This window comes from Ranitomeya variabilis, chromosome 4, assembly GCF_051348905.1.
Source record: "Ranitomeya variabilis isolate aRanVar5 chromosome 4, aRanVar5.hap1, whole genome shotgun sequence".
NCBI classification, from domain to species: Eukaryota; Metazoa; Chordata; class Amphibia; order Anura; family Dendrobatidae; genus Ranitomeya; species Ranitomeya variabilis.
The window spans coordinates 18,365,063-18,386,328 of NC_135235.1; the positions used below are offsets into that span (position 1 = coordinate 18,365,063).

The window sequence follows — 21,266 nt, forward strand, 5'->3', positions numbered from 1 at the left end:
GGCTCTGCGCTGTATACTGCGCGGCTCTGCGCTGTATGCTGCGCGGCTCTGCGCTGTATGCTGCGGGGCTCTGCGCTGTATGCTGCGGGGCTCTGCGCTGTATGCTGCGGGGCTCCGCGCTGTATGCTGCGGGGCTCCGCGCTGTATGCTGCGCCGCTCCGCGCTGTATGCTTCGGGGCTCCGCGCTGTATAATGCGCGGCTCTGCGCTGTATGCTGCGGGGCTCCGCGCTGTATAATGCGCGGCTCTGCACTGTATGCTGCGGGGCTCTGCGCTGTATACTGTAATAATAATAAGACTACAGATAGTGCTTTGAAATTGTGCTGTGCTGTCACTTTAAGAGCTGATATTATCTGACAAAACTGTGGCCTGGTAGGCGTTGGCATAGTAACTGTGTCTGACTGCGCATATCAATGAGCTAATCAGCCAGGTGGCATTTGGCAGTTAAGTTATTTTTAGAAATTGCCTCAGAAACCAGCCCATTTTAAATGTATAGGAAAATTTCCCTATTGAAATGCATTACAATGAGGGGAAAAAACATTTTCAAACGCAAATTGCGCCAAAACTACGAATCCGATCGACACGAAAAATACTTAGCACACCTCTTGGGGACGCTGGCTTCGAAATGACACCTCACTGGAGTCTGTGAGTGAAGCGGTTCGGGCCCCAGAGGAAGAGGCGTGGCTGTTGAACGGAGGGTCGGCTGTGTGCTTGGCTGTGGACCGTGTGCTCCTGGGAAGGGAGATTTTTCACCTGGGACTCTTTGCCTGCCCCTTCCCAGGAAGCAAGGACTGTTCCTGGGACTGAGCTTCGGGGCTGAGCCCCTGGCTCCCACCCCCCGGTGCAAGCCGGCTGGGGGTGGGAGGCCTTGCATATCATCGGGAGGCCCCGTGTGTCATCCAGCCAGTCCCAGGAGCAGAAAGCCATGGGAAAAAATGGCAAGAGTTCGGGGGGCCGCAGGCCCCAGAAGACAGGGACCCCTAAGGCCGAGGCCGTGGCGGTTCCTCCTCCTGGAGGAGGAGAGGCGGCCAGTAGAGGTGTGGCGGTGGGCCCCCTGATATGGGGCTCTAAGGTGGCGGGAGAGCCGATCACCAACTACGGCTCCCGGATACACGCACACCTCTACGAATACGGGGAGGCCGCCAAGAAGCTGAGGCTACTCCGGGAGGAGTTGAAGGGAGCCAGGGCAACTGCAAAGTGCCGGCTCCCTGCCTCAAGAAGAGCTGAGGTCTCCGCCACGGTGGAGAGGCTGAAGGGGTCGATAAACTCCCTGGAACAGCGTAGAGCGGAGATCCTGGCGGGAAGCGGCCCCTTCGAGGAGAAATTGCGCAACGAAGACCGGTTTAGGGCCATGACCGGTGGGTCTCCTGAGGGGTCAGGAGACCCCTACCAGGTGGAGAAAGAGGAGGAGGAGGAGGAAGATGGCGGTCCATCTGCGCCATATCCACCTGAAGGCCTGGGGAGTAACAGCACCCAGGTATCGTATAGCGGGATAGCCCCTGAGCAAGTGGCCCTCCCGTCGGACTCCAGTAACTCGGAGGAAAGCGGGAGCGAGGGGGAGGATGGTGGTGGTACCAGCAGTCAGGGGGGCTGCCTCATCCTGCAGCAAGTGCGGCAGATCGAGTCCCCAGCACGGTTTGGCGAGCTGTTGTTTGGGGATGAGGTCTGCGAGGATGAGGCAACCGGGAGGGGGAAAAAACGTAAGAAGGCGAAGGAGTCAGTGGTAGACAAATACGTCTACGTCCCCCTTCCCGGGGCTCCCCTGTCCCGTTGTGCGGAACCCGCTACCCACCCCGGCTCGGGCCCTGTTGTGGGTCCGCAGCGAGGGAGCGGGGAGAGGAAAGTCTGCCCGGATCGGAATGCCATGCCTGGTGGTGGTAGTTCTGATTCGGGCAGTGATATGGAGTGCGGTGCCGGCGGAGCCGGTGGTAATGTTTGTGGTGGAGGTGCTCGGGCCAAGTCCCCTGTGGCAGGGGGGGCTGGCCTGGCACCTGGTGTGCAGTCAGCCGGGGCCGCATCTCCGGCGGCGAGAGCTGGGGTGTCCGGGTCCCCCACATGCGGATCCGCTCATAAGGCTGGATCTTTTTCGGGGACCCGGGGACCAGGAAAGGGCGCGACTAAGTTAAAGACACAATGCAAGGTACTGGTCGCTCCCCTGCCGGTGTCCGTGGCCACGTCGGGGACCCCCGTGCGTGGAGCCAGTGATGGGTCCGTGCCGGGGGCCCCGCCGCCACTGGATGCCGAGGGGGAGTGGCCTGTGCTGAGGGGTTCAGCGGTGGTGGCGGCTGGTGCGGGGGCTATGCCTCTTGGCGTCAGTACCGTGGGGGGCCCTGGGCGTACCCCGGGGTCTCCGGTGCGGGTGGCGTCGGGGGGCGTGGCTTCCCCAGCTGCGGCCCCAGTTGTCCCCTCCATGCATGTGTCTGGGGCCCGTGAGGGGGGCGTGGCCTCCCCGAGTGTTGCCCGGCCCGCTGTGGTTGTGGCATGCGGGGGGGGTCTGCCCTCCTCGGCTGCTGTCCCACCCGCCGCTGTGGTTGCGGCCGGCGGGGGGGGCGCAGCCTCGGTGGTCGCGGGACCCCCCGCTGTGATCGCGGGACCCCCCGCTGTGATCGCGGGACCCCCCGCTGTGATCGCGGCCGGCGGTGGGGGCGTGGCCTGTGCGGCTGCGACCCTGCCAGCTGGTGCTGTGTCCAGCAGAGGGGGCGTGGCCTCGGCGGGTTTACCGCGAGTGGCTCCGCCCACTCCAAAAAATGTCAGTGCTGCGGCAGTTAAAACCGGCAAGGGGGTGCCGGGGTCCCCTGCCCTCTTACCGTCATCTGGTGGTGCGGGGGCCCCGGTCCCCAAGAAGAACATACCGGGTTCCTGTGTGGGGCAGGGTCCGGTGGCAGAGTCCGGCCCTGCTCCAAGTGATAGGAAAGGAAAAAAAAAAATGGTGGTGTCAGCCGACAGCTCAGGAAGTGCTGCTGCTGCTCCTGAGCCCGGGCAGAGCATACTGACTGGGCTCTGCTCTGCGGCTCTTAAAGGGGCGGCGGCACTCCTGGGCAAGAAGAATGGTGCTGCTGCGCAGAGCACTGTGCAGCAGGGGCCCCCAGCAGGAGGAATTAAAGTAACGCAAAAAGTAAAACACACTGATAACGCCCATAATGTGAATGTGGCCGGGGCGAATGAGGCTGTGAATGATGGTATGGATGGTGTGCTGTGTGCTGGGGATGTGGCGGAGGGGGTGAATGGCGGTACAAATGTTGCGGGTGTGAATGGTGTGGGTGTCAGTGTTGTTGGTGGCGCGGTGGTGGGTGAGGGGGAGGCTGGTCCATCTGCCCCCCCAGCTGCCCCTCCCCCCCCTTCTTTTTCGGCGGTGGTGGCTGGGGCTCCAGGGGGGTCGAGGGGTGCTCAGGGGGTTCCTCGGGGGGTCTCCTCGCCTCTGGGTTCTGGGGACGGCGTTTTGCAGCGCCGTTTTCTGGAAGCCCTAAAAAACGGAGAGCGGTCGATCCTGGTAGAGGGAAGAGAGGTGGACCTGTCTTTCTGGCTGGAGAGACATGGCCTGGCCGCCTTCCAAGATAGAAGGGAGGGGGAAACCGTATGGTCCCTCCCAACAGCCGGGCAGGGGGTGGCGAGGAGGAATGTAGTCCGTCTTCGCTGGAGGGGCAGTGAAGCTTGCCCACGCAGGAGTAGGGTGGTGGAGCTCCTCATGAAGATGGGCTTTGGGGCAGTTGACATCTTTGCCCTAATTCATCCTGCGGCCACCCTCTTCTTCGACATCAGTTTCGTGCGGCCGGAGGGGCTTGAGCTCTTCTGGTCAAATTACGAGCTGGTGAAGGGGGAGCCCGGCTGGCGAGACTTCGCTGTACAAGCGGTGTCTCGCCAAAATGGCGTGAACAAAGTGACCGTGGTGACCTGTAACGAGTCACTTTCTGGGGTGGATATCCTGACGTGGCTTTCCCGCTATGGGGAAGTCACGGACGTCCCCAAAAAAAATCGGGACGAGTTTGGCATTTGGTCAGGGGGCTGGACCTTCATGATGAAGTTGAAGGTCTCAGGGGGTACTGTCACCCACATCCCTTCCTCGGCATTCATAGGAAGGGACCGGATCCTGATCTTCTACCAGGGGCAGCCGAAGGTCTGTCACAGGTGTGGTGATCCCCGCCACTTCAGCGCAAGCTGCAAGGTGCAGAAATGTGCCTTGTGTGGCGGGGTAGGCCATCTCGCTGCATCCTGTAAGGATATTCGGTGTAACCTGTGTGGTGATCTTGGTCACCCGTACAGCCGCTGCCCTCGCTCTTTCTCCAATTCTGCTGCTGGCCGGGTGGGGGGAGGCCGTGAGGGGGAAACCTCTGGCGGTTCAACCTCTGCCGTGGTAGGCGGTGGTGGCGGGGGAGGGGCTGAGGGGCCAGTGAGGAGAGACAGAGCCCGGGGTCCTGCCCGCCAAAGGAGGCAGGAAAGGCGCCACGGGGGTGGGGGGCAGGGAGAGCCTCAGGCAACTGGGGTAATGTCTGCTCCCCCCTCTGAGGCATCGGCTGTTGTCGCTGAGGCCCCGGGGGAGGCGGAAGTGTGCGAGGAGATCAGGAGGATGGAGAGGGAGGACAACAGGGCTGACTCCGACAACTCCTCCCAGTATGAAAGTGTGGATGAGGAGGTCACGGATCAGCCGACATTAAAACAGGGTGGTAACGCAAACCGTACCAAAAAAAGGGGGAAGAAGAAAAGGAAGGTTGTTAAGCCTTCTGGTCCTTCGCCCCCTCCCCTGACCGTGGGTGTGCCAACGGAAGGGCTCACCGGCTCCCCTCTGGTTGCCCTCTCCAACCGGTTCCAAGCCCTTGAGGACTCTGCTGAGTCGGAGGTCGAGGGTGAGGGGCCGGGGGCGGCACCTGGGGGGCTTTCGGGGGGCGGCGCGGTCTGTCCTCCGGAGGACGTTGTTTCCTCTGGGGGGGGGACTGACCCGGAACCCAGAGGCGAGGATACCAATAAAATGGATACCTCATCCTCTTTAAAGAGGAAGAATATGTCCGATCCAGTCCCTTCTTCGGGGGGGAAAAGTAAAGAGGATGGGGTGGGGAAGAAGAAGGCTGTCTAACTTAATCACCCATGATGGCTGAACTCACCCCGTTGACTCTGGCGTCGATTAATGTCGCCAGCATAAAGTCTGATGCGGCTAGATTTGCGGCCTTCGATTTTTTCACCCGATTTGAGGCTGAAATTTTGTTTTTGCAGGAGACCAGACTAACAGACATGGGGGTCATCCACAAAGCTAAAAAGGAGTGGAGGTGTGGGCCCTCATACTGGTCTCTTGCGGCCGAGCCGTATAGCGGGGTGGCGGTCCTTTTTAAGACCGCTGAGGTGGAATGCCGACGGGTTATTGAGATAGAAATGGGGAGGTGCCTGGTCTTAGACGTCTTCATGAGGGGACAGGAGCTTCGGCTCATAAACATCTACGGCCCACAGTCTAAGTGGGACCGTAAATGTCTCTTCATGAAGATCAAGCCCTTTCTTTTTACGAGCCGGCAGGTGGTCTTCGGTGGGGATTTCAACACCATTACGAGATCCCGTGATAGGGGAGGTCCCGGAGGCCGCCTGGCTTATGATAGCATAGCCCTAAATAGTCTAGCTAGTGAAGCTCGCCTGGTGGATGTCCACATACGGCACACCCCAGGTCACGAGGGTTTCACCTTTCATAGAGGTAGCAGTAGGTCTAGAATAGACAGGTTTTTTTTGAAGGAGGATGCCATCTTTTCTGCAGTGTCCGCCGTTGAGGTGGAGTTCTCCGATCACTGTTTAATTTTCTTTTCTCTGAATGTTACAGAGACCCCCCGGATGGGAAGAGGGCTGTGGAAGCTGAATTCATCCCTTCTGGAAGAGGCGGAGGTGAGACAATCCTTTGAGGCTTTTCTTCAGAGCCAGGTACCGCTTTTGGATCTCTGTAGTACTAAGTCTGAGTGGTGGGAGATCTTCAAGAAAAGGGTGGCGGGGTTCTTCCGTCAGCTCTCGAGCCTCAGAAGTCTGAACAGGCATCGCTTGTATCAAGACCTGAGGAGGAAACTCGAGCAGCTCGTCTCGACTGGAGGTGACCGAGAGGAAATCTCCAGAGTGAAATCTTTGCTCAAGGGGTGTCAGTATGATAGGCACGCATCTTTGGTTTTTGAGAGGGATTTCGGGAAGTACCGCTCGCCCGACCCTTACAGAAACTGTAAGATGTCAGTGAATTGTAAGGTGGTGACAGGACTGATCGACAGTACGGGTTCCCTGAACAGATCCAAATCAGGGATCCTGGAGGTGGTCAGGTCCTTTTACTCACGCCTCTTGAGGAAGAGGGATCTGGATCGAGATGGGATGTCGGCTTTCCTGGCTGAAACTGTTCCTGAGCCAGGAGATGACCCCTCTCTTCATGTTTTGGCCAAGGTAATCAGGGAAGAGGAAGTGAGACTGGCCATTGATGGGCTCCGGCCCAAGAAATCGCCAGGTCCGGATGGCTTAACATCCGAGTTTTACAAGACTTTTAGGGACTCCTTGGTCCCCCTCTTGACTGAGGTGTTTAATGAGTGCCTCTCCTTGGGTGCTCTTCCCAGTTCAATGAGGAAGTCAGCCCTGATTATCTTGTCAAAGGGTAAGGACCCGTCCCGTATCGAGAATTGGCGTCCCATAGCGCTCCTCGATACGGACCGAAAGATTCTGGCAAAGGTGTTGTTTAATCGGCTGGTGAAGTTTGCACCTCGGCTCCTTTCGGGGGCTCAGCACTGTTCTGTTCCAGGCCGCAGTACTTTTAGTGCTGTGCTCGGTGTCCGAGAGGCAGTGGAGCAGGGCATTGCGGGTCGCTGGAAGGGGTACTTGCTGTCCTTAGACCAGGCAAAGGCTTTTGACCGGGTGGATCATGAGTACCTCTGGTCTGTCCTTCTGAGGTATGGTCTGCCGGGGAGGTTTGTAAATTGGTTAAAGACCTTGTATGAGGGGGCTGAGACTTTCCCGCTCGTGAATGGTTGGGTTGGTCACTCTTTTGAGGTGAGCTCCGGGGTCCGTCAGGGCTGTCCTCTGAGCCCACTTTTATACGTGTTCGCGATCGATCCCTTCTTAAGGAGGGTAGATCGTGGACCGTTGGTGGGAGTCGGGATGGACCGGGCGGAGCCGGGGGCCACTCTGAGGGTGGTAGCGTACGCCGACGACGTCTCCTTTTTTGTATCCTCGAGAGAGGAGGCGGATTGGGTCATGTCTGAGGTCGTGCGCTACTCGGAGGCATCCGGGTCCATGATCAACCGGGAAAAGTGCGAGAGTCTCTGGCTGGGAGGGGGAGATCCAAGTTTTGATCTCCCGGACACCCTTCCAGGGCCCCAGTCCTCCGCTAAGATCTTAGGCATCAATTTTGGCCCAGGGGACTATCCCCAACAAAATTGGGAAGGCAGGCTCAAGATTGCCGCCCAGAAGGTGGACCAGTGGAAGGGTTGGTCTTTAACCCTGAGGGAAAGGGTCAGCTTGGCCAAGGGTTATTAGCTTCCTTTGTTAATTTACCTGGGCAGCGTCTGCATCTTGCCAGAGTCTCTCTGGACGCGGGTCTATAGCCTGTTCTTCCAATTGTTATGGGGGAACAGGCTTAACCTAATCAAGAGGGAGGTCACGTACCGCACGAGGAGACTAGGTGGGTTGGGTATGGTCAACCCAGTGGTGTTCTTAGTGAACACCTTTCTTAAGACCAACATTGCCAACCTCTGGACAGAGAGGGCTCCTCCGTGGGTATTCTCCTGCAGGGGATGGTTTCGGCCTTTCTTCCAGGAATGGGAGACAGGAGGGCAGGTGAAGGACCTACGAACACCACATGGACATCTCCCGGCTTATGCTACCCCGGCTCTGAAGGTGATCCGCCGGTGGGGTCTGGGAATGTGGGAAATCAGGACCATGTCGAGGAAATCCCTTGACAGTAGGGTCCTGTTGACCCATTTCCAGAAGCCCCTGGTGCTCAGAGATTGCCCAGGCCGGGATCTGGAGGGGGGGCTCGGGTTGTTAAATTCTTCACGGATCCCCTCGAAGTTTTGGGACTTGGCCTGGCGCTGCTTCCATGGGAGGCTGTATGTGAGGGACAATCTGAAGTACAGGAACTCTGATGATCGGGGTTGTCCCCGTGAAGAGTGTGGCGACATGCTGGAAAGCATGGAGCACTTCCTCCTTCAGTGTCCCTTTAATACAGGGGTCTATAACCGGGTGGGTGCTTCCATAGGCTGGCCTAGGCTGGCATCCCTTTCCTATCCGGAGTGGGCTTATGGGGCATTCAGATCCCTTGGTGGCCGAGATCGGGGCACTTTATTCCTAGTAAGTGTAGTTGTTAGGTTCTACACCTGGAATGCACGGTGCCTAGTTTCAATACAGCATAAAACCCTCCCCCGGGATGAGGTGGTTAGTAACATCTTGGGTGACCTGGGTAAGGTGCGCTCTTTGGAGTTTGGGAGGCTGGGTGCGAGGAGGGCCTCTTGGCTTTGGAGGGGTCTCTCCTTTTAATACGTACCCGAGGGAAAGCTTGGCTTGAGTGATTAGGGGCTTCCAAGGAGTGTGGGAGGCTGGGTGGGAAGGGGGCCTCTTCACTTTGGAGGGGTTTCTCTTCTTACTCTAGGGATAGACTGGTTGTGTGATTGGGATAGGGAAAGATAAGGTGGTGTGGTGTTGAGGGACAGTTATATAGGGATAGATAGGGATAGGGAGGGAAAGTTTAGGGATAGTCAGATAGTTAGCATTGTTAAGATAGGTAGAGTAGGGATAGATAGGGGCAGGTAGGGATAGTTAGGGTCAGCTTTTTGAGGGACAGTCTTAGTTAAGTAGGGACAGGGTGTTTGTGTTGGTGTTAGGGTCAGGGCCTCTTCAGACTCCTATTCCCTGGTGGTGGGCTGATGTGTGGCACGCTTAGCCTTTTTGTTTTGTTCTGGTAGAATTAATGGATATCGGGCTTGAAGGTGCCGAACTTGGGCCTTACAGGTTAAAAGCTGTTGTTTTGGTATTGTGGTATTTTGATGTTGTGTTAGTAAAGTTATGATCTGTAAATAAAATTTTTGTATGTCTGTATTTTATCTTGTGGTATGTATAGTTAGTATGTTGTGGGGGGTGTAGTTTAGGTTGGGTGGGGGGTGTTTGTTGGGGGGTTGCATAAGGGCATATGGACCCTGGAAACAATATAAGGGCATGGAAACTTTCATGGACCCGGGGGAAAAAAGTGTGGTGTATTTTTCAGAGGGCATGAACTTGCATGGACCCGTGGTGGCAGTGTGGGTGGAGGGGAAAAAAAAAAAAATAAATAAATAAAAATAAAATAAAATAAAAAAAAATAAATAAAAATAAATAAATAAAAAATAAATAAATAAATAAATAAAAAAAAGAATTTGCTGTGTTTAGAGTGTTATAGACTGTTATAGAGTGTTAAGTTTGTATAGCTAGGTTGGCCTTTTCTTTTATTTTTTGGGCAGCATGGGCCAGATTTTCTTTTCTAGTTTTATATGTATATATGTAATTAAATAGTGGGGAGTGTGAGTGTATGTGTGAGTGTATGTGCGAATGAGTTTTTTCTTTACTTTATATTTGTCTATTTGTTAGGAAAAATGGATGTGATGATTTTCCTGCTGGGGGTTTCCTAAAGCTGCGAAGTTAAGAGACTCTAAGAGGCGTGGGAAAAGAAAGACTTCTTAAATGCTGGTTTTATTTTTGTAAGATATGTTGTGTATTTCTGTTTTTGTTTGTGTTTTGTATTTTTTATAAATAAAAGAGTTCCTGAAGGAACTACAGATAGTGCTTTGGAATGGTGCCCGGGCTGCCCCTGCAAGACTTTCACACTTGGGTGCCCCTCAGGCGGTCCAATTTGGTGGGTTGGGTCAATCTGGGTCTGATTTTGTGGGCGGGGTAAATCTAGGTCCGATTCGGTGGGCGGGGTCACTTTTGGTCCGATTCTGTGGGCGCGGCCACTCTGGGTCCGATTCGGTGGGCGGAGCCACTCTGGGTCCGATTTGGTGGGCGGGGCACCTTAGGGACCAATTTGGTGGGTGGGGTCACTCGGTCCGATTTGGTGGGCTGGGCACCTCAGGGTCTGATTTGGTGGGCTGGGCACCTCAGGGTCCGATTTGGTGGGTGGGGTCACTCTGGGTCCGATTTGGTGGGCGGGGTCACTCTGGGCCCGATTTGGTGGAAGGGGTCACTCTGGGTCCGATTTGGTGGAAGGGGTCACTCTGGGTCCGATTTGGTGGAAGGGGTCACTCTGGGTCCGATTTGGTGGAAGGGGTCACTCTGGGTCCGATTTGGTGGGCGGAGCCACTCTGGGTCCGATTTGGTGGGCGGGGTCACTCTGGGTCTGATTTAGGGGGCGGGGTCACTCTGGGTCCGATTTGGTGGGCCGGGCCCCTCGGGGTCCGATTTGGTGGGTCGGGCCTCTCGGGTTCCGAATTGGTGAGCGGGGTAATCTACTATCTAATTATCTAAGGGCACTTCCGTCTTTCTGTCTCACAACACCGCTACGTCATCATCTCGTGAGACCGCAATGCACTCTTGGGACCGGAGCGCGCAACAAGCATCGGGTACCGGCCACTCCAGGTGCAACAAGCATCGTGTACCGGCCGCTCTAGGAGGTGCAACAACCATCAGATACCGGCCGCTCCAGGAGGTGAGTATGTAACTTTTTTATTTTAATTCTTTTTTTTTTTAACAGGGATATGCAGTATACTATGTGACTGGACAATATACTACATGACTGGGCAGTATAACTACGTGGCTCTGCGCTGTATACTGCGTGGCTCTGTGCTGTATACTGCGTGGCTCTGCGCTGTATACTACGCGGCTCTGCGCTGTATACTACGCGGCTCTGCGCTGTATACTGCGTGGCTCTGCGCTGTGTACTGCGCGGCTCTGCGCTGTATACTGCGTGGCTCTGCGCTGTGTACTGCGCGGCTCTGCACTGTGTACTGCGCGTTCTGCGCTGTATACTGCGCGGCTCTGCGCTGTATACTGCGCAGCTCTGCGCAGCTCTGCGCTTTGTACTGCGCGGCTCTGCGCTATATACTGCGTGGCTCTTCGCTGTATACTACGCGGCTCTGCGCTGTGTACTGCGCGGCTCTGCGCTGTGTACTGCGCGTGTCCGTGCTGTGTACTGCGCGTGTCTGCGCTGTATACTGCGGGGCTCTGCACTGTATACTGCGGGGCTCTGCGCTGTATACTACGCGGCTCAGCGCTGTATACTGCGCGGCTCTGCACCGTACTGCGTGGCTCTACGCTGCGTACTGCGCGGCTCTGCGCTGTATACTGGGTGGCTCTGCGCTGTGTACTGCGCGGCTCTGCGCTGTGTACTGTGCGGCTCTGCACTGTGTACTGCGCGGCTCTGCGCTGTGTACTGCGCGGCTCTGCGCTGTGTACTGCGCGGCTCTGCGCTTTATACTGTGCGGCTCTGCGCTCTGTACTGCGCGGCTCTGCGCTGTGTACTGCGCAGCTCTGCGCTGTATACTGCGCGGCTCTGCGCTTTATACTGCGCGGCTCTGCGCTGTGTGCTGCGCGGCTCTGCGCTATGTACTGCGCGGCTCTGCGCTGTGTACTGCGCGGCTCTGCGCTGTGTACTGCGCGGCTCTGCGCTGTGTACTGCGCGGCTCTGCGCTGTGTACTGCGCGGCTCTGCGCTGTGTACTGCACGGCTCTGCGCGGTATACTGCGCGGCTCTGCGCTTTATACTGTGCGGCTCTGCACTCTGTACTGCACGGCTCTGCGCTGTCTACTGCGCGGCTCTGCGCTGTGTACTGCTCGGCTCTGCGCTGTGTACTGCGCGGCTCTCCGCTTTATACTGCGCGGCTCTGCGCTTTATACTGCGCGGCTTTGCGCTGTGTACTGCATGGCTCTGCGCTGTGTACTGCGCGGCTCTGCGCTGTGTACTGCACGGCTCTGCGCTGTGTACTGCACGGCTCTGCGCTTTATACTGCGCGGCTCTGCGCTGTGTACTGCACGGCTCTGCGCTGTGTACTGCGCGGCTCTGCGCTGTGTACTGCACGGCTCTGCGCTTTATACTGCGCGGCTCTGCGCTGTGTACTGCACGGCTCTGCGCTGTGTACTGCGCGGCTCTGCGCTGTGTACTGCGCGGCTCTGCGCTTTATACTGCGCGGCTCTGCGCTTTATACTGCGCGGCTCTGCGCTGTGTACTGCGCGGCTCTGCGCTGTGTACTGCGCGGCTCTGCGCTGTGTACTGCACGGCTCTGCGCTTTATACTGCGCGGCTCTGCGCTGTGTACTGCACGGCTGTGCGCTGTGTACTGCACGGCTCTGCGCTTTAAACTGCGCGGCTCTGCGCTGTGTACTGCACGGCTCTGCGCTGTGTACTGCGCGGCTCTGCGCTTTATACTGCGCGGCTCTGCGCTGTGTACTGCGCGGCTCTGCGCTGTGTACTGCGCGGCTCTGCGCTGTGTACTGCACGGCTCTGCGCTTTATACTGCGCGGCTCTGCGCTGTGTACTGCACGGCTCTGCGCTGTGTACTGCGCGGCTCTGCGCTGTGTACTGCACGGCTCTGCGCTTTATACTGCGCGGCTCTGCGCTGTGTACTGCACGGCTCTGCGCTGTGTACTGCGCGGCTCTGCGCTGTGTACTGCGCGGCTCTGCGCTTTATACTGCGCGGCTCTGCGCTGTGTACTGCGCGGCTCTGCGCTGTGTACTGCGCGGCTCTGCGCTGTGTACTGCACGGCTCTGCGCTTTATACTGTGCGGCTCTGCGCTGTGTACTGCACGGCTCTGCGCTGTGTACTGCGCGGCTCTGCGCTGTGTACTGCACGGCTCTGCGCTTTATACTGCGTGGCTCTGCGCTGTGTACTGCACGGCTCTGCGCTGTGTACTGCGCGGCTCTGCGCTGTGTACTGCGCGGCTCTGCGCTTTATACTGCGCGGCTCTGCGCTGTGTACTGCGCGGCTCTGCGCTGTGTACTGCGCGGCTCTGCGCTGTGTACTGCACGGCTCTGCGCGGTATACTGCGCGGCTCTGCGCTTTATACTGTGCGGCTCTGCACTCTGTACTGCACGGCTCTGCGCTGTCTACTGCGCGGCTCTGCGCTGTGTACTGCTCGGCTCTGCGCTGTGTACTGCGCGGCTCTCCGCTTTATACTGCGCGGCTCTGCGCTTTATACTGCGCGGCTTTGCGCTGTGTACTGCATGGCTCTGCGCTGTGTACTGCGCGGCTCTGCGCTGTGTACTGCACGGCTCTGCGCTGTGTACTGCACGGCTCTGCGCTTTATACTGCGCGGCTCTGCGCTGTGTACTGCACGGCTCTGCGCTGTGTACTGCGCGGCTCTGCGCTGTGTACTGCACGGCTCTGCGCTTTATACTGCGCGGCTCTGCGCTGTGTACTGCACGGCTCTGCGCTGTGTACTGCGCGGCTCTGCGCTGTGTACTGCGCGGCTCTGCGCTTTATACTGCGCGGCTCTGCGCTTTATACTGCGCGGCTCTGCGCTGTGTACTGCGCGGCTCTGCGCTGTGTACTGCGCGGCTCTGCGCTGTGTACTGCACGGCTCTGCGCTTTATACTGCGCGGCTCTGCGCTGTGTACTGCACGGCTCTGCGCTGTGTACTGCGCGGCTCTGCGCTGTGTACTGCACGGCTCTGCGCTTTAAACTGCGCGGCTCTGCGCTGTGTACTGCACGGCTCTGCGCTGTGTACTGCGCGGCTCTGCGCTGTGTACTGCGCGGCTCTGCGCTTTATACTGCGCGGCTCTGCGCTGTGTACTGCGCGGCTCTGCGCTGTGTACTGCGCGGCTCTGCGCTGTGTACTGCACGGCTCTGCGCTTTATACTGCGCGGCTCTGCGCTGTGTACTGCACGGCTCTGCGCTGTGTACTGCGCGGCTCTGCGCTGTGTACTGCACGGCTCTGCGCTTTATACTGCGCGGCTCTGCGCTGTGTACTGCACGGCTCTGCGCTGTGTACTGCGCGGCTCTGCGCTGTGTACTGCGCGGCTCTGCGCTTTATACTGCGCGGCTCTGCGCTGTGTACTGCGCGGCTCTGCGCTGTGTACTGCGCGGCTCTGCGCTGTGTACTGCACGGCTCTGCGCTTTATACTGTGCGGCTCTGCGCTGTGTACTGCACGGCTCTGCGCTGTGTACTGCGCGGCTCTGCGCTGTGTACTGCACGGCTCTGCGCTTTATACTGCGCGGCTCTGCGCTGTGTACTGCACGGCTCTGCGCTGTGTACTGCGCGGCTCTGCGCTGTGTACTGCGCGGCTCTGCGCTTTATACTGCGCGGCTCTGCGCTGTGTACTGCGCGGCTCTGCGCTGTGTACTGCACGGCTCTGCGCTTTATACTGCGCGGCTCTGCGCTGTGTACTGCACGGCTCTGCGCTGTGTACTGCGCGGCTCTGCGCTGTGTACTGCGCGGCTCTGCGCTGTGTACTGCGCGGCTCTGCGCTGTGTACTGCGCGGCTCTGCGCTGTGTACTGCGCGGCTCTGCGCTGTGTACTGCGCGGCTCTGCACTGTATACTGCGTGGCTGTGCAATATACTACGTGGACATGCATATTCTAGAATACCCGATGAGTTAGAATCGGGCCACAGTCTAATAATCATAAGACTACGGATAGTGGTTTGGAATTGTGCTGTACTGTCACTTTAAGAGCTGATATTATCTGACAAAACTTGTGACCTGGTGAGCTGATGTAGATTTCATAGGAGTTGGCATAGTAACTGTGTCTGACTGCGCATATCAATGAGCTAATCAGCCAGGTGGCAGTTATTTTTAGAAATTGCCTCAGAAACCAGCCCATTATAAACGTATAGGAAAATTTCTCCATTGAAACGCATTGAAAGACTTTTTTCAAACACAAATTGCGCAAAAACTACAAATCCGATCGACACGAAAAATACTTAGCACACCTCTCAGGAACGCTGGCTTCGAAATGACACCTCACTGGAGTCTGTGAGTTTAGCGGTTCGGGCCGCATTACGTGCGGACTGAATAATAATAATAACTAGATGGGTATTTCCTGAAGGAACTACAGATAGTGCTTTGGAATGGTGCCCGGGCTGCCCCAGCAAGACTTTCACACTTGGGTGCCCCTCAGGCGGTCCGATTTGGTGGGTTGGGTCAATCTGGGTCTGATTTTGTGGGCGGGGTAAATCTAGGTCCGATTCGGTGGGCGGGGTCACTTTTGGTCCGATTCTGTGGGCGCGGCCACTCTGGGTCCGATTCGGTGGGCGGAGCCACTCTGGGTCCGATTTGGTGGGCGGGGCACCTTAGGGACCAATTTGGTGGGTGGGGTCACTCGGTCCGATTTGGTGGGCTGGGCACCTCAGGGTCCGATTTGGTGGGTGGGGTCACTCTGGGTCCGATTTGGTGGAAAGGGTCACTCTGGGTTTGATTTGGTGGAAGGGGTCACTCTGGGTTCGATTTGGTGGGCGGAGCCACTCTGGGTCCGATTTGGTGGGCGGGGTCACTCTGGGTCCGATTTGGTGGGCGGGGTCACTCTGGGTCCGATTTGGTGAGCCGGGCCCCTCGGGGTCCGATTTGGTGAGCGGGGTAATCTACTATATAATTGTCTAAGGGCACTTCCGTCTTTCTGTCTCACAACACCGCTACGTCATCATCTCATGAGACCGCAATGCACTCTTGGGACCGGAGCGCGCAACAAGCATCGGGTACCGGCCACTCCAGGTGCAACAAGCATCGTGTACCGGCCGCTCTAGGAGGTGCAACAACCATCAGATACCGGCCGCTCCAGGAGGTGAGTATGTAACTTTTTTATTTTAATTCTTTTTTTTTTTTTTAACAGGGATATGCAGTATACTATGTGACTGGACAATATACTACGTGACTGGGCAGTATAACTACGTGGCTCTGCGCTGTATACTGCGTGGCTCTGCGCTGTATACTGCGTGGCTCTGCGCTGTATACTACGCGGCTCTGCGCTGTATACTACGCGGCTCTGCGCTGTATACTGCGCGGCTCTGCGCTTTGTACTGCGCGGCTCTGCGCTATATACTGCGTGGCTCTTCGCTGTATACTGCGCGGCTCTGCGCTGTGTACTGCGCGGCTCTGCGCTGTGTACTGCGCGTGTCCGTGCTGTGTACTGCGTGTGTCTGCGCTGTATACTGCGCGGCTCTGCGCTGTGTACTGCGCGGCTCTGCACTGTGTACTGCACGGCTCTGCGCTGTATACTGCGGGGCTCTGCACTGTATACTGCGGGGCTCTGCGCTGTATACTACGCGGCTCTGCGCTGTATACTGCGCGGCTCTGCGCTGTATACTGTGTGGCTCTACGCTGTGTACTGCGCGGCTCTGCGCTGTATACTGCGCGGCTCTGCGCTGTATACTGGGCGGCTCTGCGCTGTGTACTGCGCGGCTCTGCGCTGTATACTGCGCGGCTCTGCGCTGTATACTGCGCGGCTCTGCGCTGTGTACTGCGCGGCTCTGCGCTGTGTACTGCGCGGCTCTGCGCTGTGTACTGCGCGGCTCTGCGCTGTGTACTGCGCGGCTCTGCGCTGTGTACTGCGCGGCTCTGCGCTGTGTACTGCGCGGCTCTGCGCTGTGTACTGCGCGGCTCTGCGCTTTATACTGCGCGGCTCTGCGCTGTGTACTGCGCGGCTCTGCGCTGTGCACTGCGCGGCTCTGCGCGGTATACTGCGCGGCTCTGCGCTTTATACTGCGCGGCTCTGCGCTGTGTACTGCGCGGCTCTGCGCTGTATACTGCGCGGCTCTGCGCTGTGTACTGCGCGGCTCTGCGCTGTGTACTGCGCGGCTCTGCGCTGTGTACTGCGCGGCTCTGCGCTGTGTACTGCGCGGCTCTCCGCTTTATACTGCGCGGCTCTGCGCTGTGTACTGCGCGGCTCTGCGCTGTGTACTGCGCGGCTCTGCACTTTATACTGCGCGGCTCTGCGATTTGTACTGCGCGGCTCTGCGCTGTGTACTGCGCGGCTCTGCGCTGTGTACTGCGCGGCTCTGCGCTGTGTACTGCGCGGCTCTGCGCTGTGTACTGCGCGGCTCTGCGCTGTATACTGCGCGGCTCTGCGCTGTGTACTGCGCGGCTCTGCGCTGTGTACTGCGCGGCTCTGCGCTGTGTACTGCGCGGCTCTGCGCTGTGTACTGCGCGGCTCTGCGCTTTATACTGCGCGACTCTGCGCTTTGTACTGCGCGGCTCTGCGCTGTGTACTGCGCGGCTCTGCGCTGTGTACTGCGCGGCTCTGCGCTGTGTACTGCGCGGCTCTGCGCTGTGTACTGCGCGGCTCTGCGCTGTATACTGCGTGGCTCTGCGCTGTGTACTGCGCGGCTCTGCGCTGTGTACTGCGTGGCTCTGCGCTTTATACTGCGCGACTCTGCGCTTTGTACTGCGCGGCTCTGCGCTGTGTACTGCGCGGCTCTGCGCTGTGTACTGCGCGGCTCTGCGCTGTGTACTGCGCGGCTCTGCGCTGTGTACTGCGCGGCTCTGCGCTTTATACTGCGCGACTCTGCGCTTTGTACTGCGTGGCTCTGCGCTGTGTACTGCGTGGCTCTGCGCTGTGTACTGCGCGGCTCTGCGCTGTGTACTGCGCGGCTCTGCGCTTTATACTGCGCGACTCTGCGCTTTGTTCTGCGCGGCTCTGCGCTGTGTACTGCGCGGCTCTGCGCTGTGTACTGCGCGGCTCTGCGCTGTGTACTGCGCGGCTCTGCGCTGTGTACTGCGCGGCTCTGCACTGTATACTGCGTGGCTGTGCAATATACTACGTGGACATGCATATTCTAGAATACCCGATGAGTTAGAATCGGGCCACAGTCTAATAATCATAAGACTAAGGATAGTGGTTTGGAATTGTGCTGTACTGTCACTTTAAGAGCTGATATTATCTGACAAAACTTGTGACCTGGTGAGCTGATGTAGATTTCATAGGAGTTGGCATAGTAACTGTGTCTGACTGCGCATATCAATGAGCTAATCAGCCAGGTGGCAGTTATTTTTAGAAATTGCCTCAGAAACCAGCCCATTATAAACGTATGGGACAATTTCCCTATTGAAACGCATTGAAAGACTTTTTTCAAACACAAATTGCGCAAAACTACAAATCCGATCGGCACGAAAAATACTTAGCACACCTCTCAGGAACGCTGGCTTCGAAATGACACCTCACTGGAGTCTGTGAGTTTAGCGGTTCGGGCCGCATTACGTGCGGACTGAATAATAAGAATAAGAAGAAGTTTACCACGGTGGAATAACAGTATAGTGCTTTGTTCCAAAGCACTATAATAAGAACTAGATGGGCATTTCCTGAAGGAAATACATGGTGCTTGAACAGCGCTGCCAGCTGCCAATGAACCTCAGGAGCAAGTCTGGCATGCAGGGCCCTGCCCCTGGGTATCCAATTTGGCCCCTTGGTAGCCACTTTGATGTGCGGGGCCCCTTGTTAGCAACTTTGGCCCCTTGGTAGAAACTTTGATGTGCGGGGCCCCTTGTTAGCAACTTTGGCCCCTTGGTAGCCATTTTGGCATGCAGGAATCCTTGGTAGCCATTTTGGCATTTAGGAATCCTAGGTAGCCACTTTAATCGGGGACCTCAGATTTTGTGGCCGGGGACCCTCGGCCTCCGATTTGGAAGCCGGGGACCCTCGGCCTCCGATTTGGAGGCCGGGGACCCTCGGCCTCCGATTCGGTGGCCGGGGACCCTCGGCCTCCGATTCGGTGGCCGGGGACCCTCGGCCTCCGATTCGGTGGCCGGGGACCCTCGGCCTCCGATTCGGTGGCCGGGGACCCTCGGCCTCCGATTCGGTGGCCGGGGACCCTCGGCCTCCGATTCGGTGGGCGGGGCCGGGGGGGGCACTTACTTTTCACACACGGGGCCGGGGGGGCACTTACTTTTCACACACGGGGCCGGGGGGGCACTTACTTTTCACACACGGGGCCGGGGGGGCACTTACTTTTCACACACGGGGCCGGGGGGGCACTTACTTTTCACACACGGGGCCGGGGGGGCACTTACTTTTCACACACGGGGCCGGGGGGCACTTACTTTTCACACACGGGGCCGGGGGGCACTTACTTTTCACACACGGGGCCGGGGGGGGGGCACTTACTTTTCACACACGGGACGAGAGGGTGTCATAGTCACTTTATTCTGATGTTTGACTTTGATAAATGATCATGTCCTAAAATGGACACCGTACATTTGCATAGCTGCCATCTTTGGAAGGTCAAGCTGGGGGTAATGGAAAGTTCGCCATTATTTCCTATGGGAAATTTTTTTTTTTAAATGCGATTTAAATAAAATCTACATATCGGATCGACTATAAAAGTCATAGCACACCTGTCCCAACCGAGGCCTTCGAAACGCCGCCTGAATGGGGTCTCTGCACCGAGCGGTTCGGGCCGCATTAATTGCGGAAAACGCGGAGAAGAAGAAGAATAAAATATAAGAAATCGGATTACAATATGGTGCTTGAACCTAGGAGGGTTCAAGCACCATAATAAGAAGAAGTTTACCACGATGGAATAACAGTATAGTGCTTTGTTCCAAAGCACTATAATAAGAAGAATAAGAAGTTATCCACGATCGGATTACAATATAGTGCTTTGTTCCAAAGCACTATAAAAATGGCTTAACCTCCCCAAATGGGGAATTGTGGCCCAGAGCGCTGTACCGGTGATTGCTAGATCTGAACATCTGTAGATTTGTATTTTCTTTTTTGCTCTTTTAGTTTTTTCTCCCTTTTTCCCAGAGCCATCAGTTTTTTATTTTTCCGTCGCCATATGAGAACTTGTTTTTTATGGGACAAGTTGTAGTTTTAAATGACGTCATTCATTTTTCCACATAACGTAATGAAAAAAGAGTAAAAAGTGCTCCCCTTGGCAGCACATATACAGAGAAGATTAGCATGGCCCCTGCGCAAGGATGACACGCAAATTTGTGAAGCGTTCCATATTTTTCTATAATTTTCTAGAGTTAAGGACTTATATTAGAAATAAATTCTCTTTACCTTCGACCCTTTCTAGAGAACTTGTTACTCTTCTAGAGAATCCTATGAATAACTCCATTTGGAATATGAAGAATATCTACTCAGTTATTAACTCTGATGTCTCTTTTGAAAAACTGAATTATATGTGGAGATGGGAGAAAAATCTAAATAATAATTTCCTCCTAGATTAATGGGAAAAAGCGGTGGAACTAGCGTACAAATAATCTTCTATTAGCGCAAACCTACGTGAAAATTATTTAAAGATGTTATCTAGGTGGTTCTACTTTCCCGCTAGACTTAATAACGCATTTCCCGATCAATTCGATTTCTGCTGGAAGAATTGTGGTCAAAGAGGTAATAATCGTCACATATTCTGGGAATGTCCCAGAGTTTCGATACTTAGGAAAGATGTATCTTTACAATGGAATAAAATAAATGCGTCTCCCGTCAAAATTTCCCCCCAATTTTCTCTCCTTTTTCTGGAAGCTGATGTCCTCCCTCCACAAATTAGACAAGTTTCTTTACACATTTCTTCTGTCATAAAAACTTGTATTGCATCAAAGTTGAAATCGATGGATACTCCCTCTATTTCTGACATAATTGATATTATGTTCTCTCTCCTTGGAAATGTCCTTCGCTTTAAGGAATACCTCTTCTTGGAACACAATTTTTTCTCCTAGCAAGAAAATCCTCTTTATATGAAGTCTTATTACTGTGCCAGAATTCTTTTAATCTATACCTTATTTTATGTTGTTTTTGCACTTGGTATTTTAATTGTTGGGTTAAGATGATCTTCATTTCCCTTCCTTTTCCTTCTCTCCTCTTCCTCCCTAACCCCTTTCCTCTTTTCCTTTCTTTGGTTGACTTCCTTTCCCTTCATTCCTTTCCTGACCCATTATCTTCTGTACTGTAAAAAACTCGCTTAATAAAGAGAATTTTGAGAGAAAAAAGGGGAAAAAAATGAAAAGTGTGTCACTCTGTGTGTCATCTCCCCTGTAAATAGTATATACCTGTATGTCATCTCCTCCTGTATGTAGTATGCACCTGTATGTCATCTCCTCCTCTATATAGTATATACCTGTGTGTCATCTCTCTTGTATATAGTATATATCTGTGTGTCATCTCCTATACATAGCATATACCTGTATGTCATCTCCTCCTGTATATACTATATACCTGTAGGTAATCTGCTCCTGTATATAGTATATACCTGTATGTCATCTCCTCCTGTATGTAGTATGTACCTGTATGTCATCTCCTCTATATAGTATATACCTGTGTGTCATCTCTCCTGTATATAGTATATATCTGTGTGTCATCTCCTCCTGTATATAGTATATACCTGTGTGTCATCTCCCCTGTAAATAGTATATACCTGTGTGTCATCTCCTCCTGTA

At 55.6% G+C, this 21,266-nt stretch overlaps 1 pseudogene; it reads left to right on the plus strand.

Annotated features, from left to right (window-relative positions):
• The first annotated feature begins 19,750 nt into the window (after positions 1–19,750).
• LOC143770840 (U6 spliceosomal RNA) lies at positions 19,751–19,840 on the plus strand (annotated as a pseudogene).
• The last annotated feature ends 1,426 nt before the right edge of the window (positions 19,841–21,266 follow it).